This window comes from Egretta garzetta, unplaced genomic scaffold (assembly GCF_000687185.1).
Source record: "Egretta garzetta isolate BGI_Z169 unplaced genomic scaffold, ASM68718v1 scaffold616, whole genome shotgun sequence".
Taxonomy (NCBI): domain Eukaryota; kingdom Metazoa; phylum Chordata; class Aves; order Pelecaniformes; family Ardeidae; genus Egretta; species Egretta garzetta.
The window spans coordinates 188,851-193,409 of record NW_009259982.1 but is presented as its reverse complement, the minus strand read 5'-3'; positions in this window follow the sequence as shown (position 1 = coordinate 193,409).

The following is a 4,559-nucleotide window of genomic DNA, read 5'->3' as shown; positions in this document are numbered from 1 at the left end:
GAGCCAGGTGGGACCCATTAAGCCCCATCCTGGGGCCGAGGCAGCATCGCCCCCCCAGCCACACGTGTCCCCGGGAGAAGGGGGGGGACCCTGCTTCCTCTGGCCCCCAAAAATGGGGCCGGGAGAAAAACCCAAGAGCAGGGAAGGATGGCGGGACAGACAGATGCCATTGGGAAGGAAGGAGGGGAGCAAAGGAGTTGTGGGTGCAGGTCAGATCCTGCTCAGGGGGTGACTCCATCAGCGCGAGAGCAGACACGCTGGGATCTGCATTACCCAAATTAGCAGCTTTAGACCCAAATACCATGGTCACTCAAGCTGCGAAAATTTAGCCTGGGTGATCACCTCCATGCTCCGGGAACCCCTGCCCCAACAAAACCACCTCATACAGAGCCCCCCACCACCACTGCAGGGTCCCCCGAGACCCCAGCACCCAGACACCCATGTCCCTGCCAAGTGCCCTGCACAAGGGGCTCTGTCCCCAGCTCCCCCCACCGTGCAGGTCCCCTCTCCAGGTCCTCACTCCAGTTTTTGGGGCTCTGCACAGCTGAGCTGGGGTGGGGAACCCCCTTTTGAAGACACTTAGAAGCAGCAACAAAAAAAGATAATCTCAAATCAACACTTTTCCCCCAGAACAGCCCATCCTACCAACTTCAAATGAGGAACATGGTGCCCAGACCCCATCATAATTTTTCCCCTGACCCAACCCCCTAAAACACTCACTTTCCCCCAAATTACCTGGATTTGACGACTTTCCCATAGGCTGCACATCCTGGGATCTCAGTTCTCTGGGCGATCCCTCTGGGAGCATCCTCTCCCGGGCGCTGGACCACAGGGTCGGCTGCTGAGCCCTTACCCCCCCTGCTCCCGGGATGCAACAGCCCCTTTTACCCTTGGCTCCATGTGGAAAGGGCTGATCCAGGCTGTTTCTTCCTCCCCAACTACTCTGGGCCCAGATATTTAATGTGAAAATGCTGTAGGCTGTTTGGGGAGCGGGAGGAAGACATCTTTTACTCCAATTTGGCAGGGGTCGCCTCCACTTATTGCTTTGAGCTTCCCCCCCTGCTGCTCCGAAGGCTTTGAACCGGCTCAGAGCCCATTAATGGGGTTAAGCAACAGCAGGGGAAACGTAGGGTTAGAATGAGAGGAAATATATAGGGAGCCTGCTGGTGTTTAGGGCCTGATTCTGCGGGATGCTCGGGCTTTCCATCACCTGGGACAGCCCCGTGTTTCGTGCCGTGGGGCTGTTCTTGATAAACACCCAACGCAGGGAAAAACCCCGGCGTGGAAAAGCTCAAGTCATGGAAACCAAGTGGGGATGTGTTTGGGGAAAGTATCCCAGCACACTGCTCTCCTCCGCCCCATGGGCTCACAGGCAGCGAGACGCAGCCCCACGTCCACGCTGCAGGGAGGGGAACGTGGTCCTGAGGGCCCTAACCCAGATACGGGGGCCGAGCACCCACCAAAACGCAGGCCCTCTGCCCGATCCCTCCTTGGGAGCTGAGCACGCTCCCCTTCGCAGAGCTGCCGCGTCTCCCGCTGTTGCGTTTATACCAATTAACTTGCTCAAAACAATTAACGAGCTCCAACACCTCCAGCCATCACCTTCCCATAACAGTGGCAGCCCTGAGGGCGTACGCAAAGAGCAGGGCACAGCGCCCAGCTGGACCACGCCACGTTGGGATGGGAAGGAAAGCAAGGACAGAGATTTGCATCTGTAGGCGCATCGTCTACCTGTGGAAATCCCAGGTCTCTGATCGTCCTTTCCCAACGCGCCTGTCTCATGCAAACTTGTGCCATCGCTTCTCATCCACGAGGACCTGTCCGTCTGTCCCCAGTCCTCCTGGGGCCAGCAGAGGTAAAGGTCTCAGTGTAATCAGGGCCTCTCACTCTCAGAGAAGAGGCAAGGAGGTGCCAAGTCTCCCCCAAGCCTTTGCACCCCGTTGGTGGGTCTCCACAGGGGTCTGCAGCAGCTGAAAGGGAAGGAGAGAGCAGATGACCGATGCTCCAGACAACCGGTCAACCCAAGCCACCTCTTACATGAGTTGCACATGCTGGCCCCATTCCTCAGCGGGGTTAAGGCCACCCGGTGCTCTTCAGTTGAGCTCTTTTTGGGTGCCAAAGAGTTTTTGGGGGGTACAATTGCGTAAAAGTTCAATGGCACGGGTTTTGTTCCCTACCAAGGGACCTTTGAGATATGGACCAACTTGGGGCTCCTCGCAGTTGAAAGGTCAAAGCTGTTTCTGGTTCTCCTTATCAGTGTTGGCCGAGCAAGAAGGAAACCTTTCACCATCTGAGTCGGGTAGGGGAGGTCATGCTGGGGACAGAGCACCAGGGCACCAGGGATCCAGAGATGAGGTGCCAGTGGCAGAAGGTGGGAAGAAACCCAGGGGACAGGAATTATGCCCTATCTCCAGACCTACAGCAAGGCCAGAGGGGAAGGTGACCCTCCCCACCACCCTGGCAGGCCCCACAGTCCCATCTGCTGGAGAACTAAAGGCAGTGGGATGCAATGGTTTGAGGGATACCATTGCCCAAAGTGGATTTGGCCACTGCAACCATGAGGTTGGCCCCACTGGTGGCCACTCAGCTCCCCGGACCTGCTCCACATCCCTCCCAGCACTGCTGGGTTTGGTTTGCCTTGCACCATTGACATGGATGAGGACCCATGTTGGGTTTGGGTGCTGGGACCCCTCTGGGGCTCTGCAGAACCCCAGTGGTGGCAGGGCACAAAACCCCCAGAGAAACCCAGAAGCAGCGTTTGCTTTACAAGACCAAGGTCTCCTGGGCCTAAACAGAGTCCTGGCCCTGAGGGCCAAGTGTCTCCACAGCCAGGCAACATGATGTCTGTCCCATCCGACCACCTTTGCCTTCCTGACCCAACTAACCAGGTGCTAGAAGCATCCTCCAGCAACAGCAAAGCTTGAGTGCTCCTGGGCTCAGCTCTTACCCACCCCTGCCTTGTTCTCAGCCTTAATCCCCCTCCTTCCATCCATCCATCCACCCACCCACCCATCCATCCATCCATCCAGGACCATAGCACCACGTTGCTGATCCAACCAGTGCTCCAAGCTGTTAGGCGCTTTGATCTCCCCCTTGCTTCCTCCTGCCTGCCTGCTCCTTCCCATTCCCCGCATGAGCTGGTCTTCACACACCTTAAATCAGCCAAACCCAGCCAGGGATGAAACAAATCGGTGAGAAGCAAGAAGCCTTGACAGCCCCATCTGGTTTTAACCCAACCGCCCCGGCGCTCTCGGCGTTGTCACCTTTCATTCATCCCGACAGGTACAGAGGTGGCCACCAGCCCGATCTCTGAAGGTCTTGACATGCACAATCCTGTCACGAAAGCGCAAGAGCTCCTGCTGATGGGTCTTTGGGGAAAGCAAAACTCTCTACCAAGCCCTCGGCTGGGAGGAGCGGAACCCACATGGCGAGGAGGTGCAAACCACCCCCTGAGATGCACGAAGGTGGCTCCTTGGGGTCAACCTCACCTCCCCTGGCTTCCTCCAGTTGTAAAGCATCACCAACCCAGCAGCAAAAACCACCCGAGGAAGAGCTGGTGGGATGTTTGCAACCCTTAACGCCCACGGCGGTGCCCCATGCCTCAGTTTCCCCCAGCAGAAAGAGGAGCACTTTGTCCCCTGGTGTTGTCCCTTTGATGGGACCATGAGGTTAAGGACACATCCCTTAAATGTCGATGAGCCAGAGCATCCCACGTACATACAGCACCGTGCACGCTCCCGTACCATTGCATCTCTCCTCCCCGCAGAGCCCCCGGGGACGGCTCCTTCCCCCCTCCGCCGCCACCAACCACCAAAAAAAAAAGCCGATTACTTTCAGGTGGTGGCCAGTTAATAAAATAAATCTTCCCCTTAAGGAAAGAGGAGGTTTGCAAGGGGGGGGATTTTTTTTTTCCCCCCCCTAAAGGCTAAACACAAACCAGAAGGCAACGGACTCCGGCACGTTGGCTCCGCTGTCCTTTTGGGATAGACTTGGAGACTTGGCTTTATTTTTTTCCCCTTGTTTCCTCCCCTCCCCCCCCCCAAAATTTTTTTTTTTGGCCCCTACAAGTTTATCCCAGTAATCCCAAGGCGATGCCATCCCACCGGCTCGGCCCCGGGGAGTTACTTGTGTCGTTGTTTGTTACAAACTCTCTGGAGAAAACTTTTCCTTTCCCTGCCATAAATTTTCCACTTACATTTTAAGGGAAGAAAATATTTTCCGGTGTTTTTTCTGGCTCTCTGTCGGGAATGATTACTCCCAGATTTATTGAGATTTGCAAAGGAGGCAGCGATACCTGGGATCTCCGAAATTCGCCGGGATAATGAGGCAGGCAGCACTTGTCAGCCTCAGATCTGATTTATGGAGCAAGATTTCGGCTGTCCTGGTGCGTATAATTTACTGGGGTCTGGAAGTGGCTTATTAGGGGATGAGAGGAATAAATCCATCAACCCCCCCGGGGAGGGGGAACAGCTTTGTCCAGCCCCAAAAAAATCCCAAGGTGGGTTTTGGGGGATTTTCCACCGTGGCAGCCGGACGGGGAGCAGGGCCCTCGCCGGGGT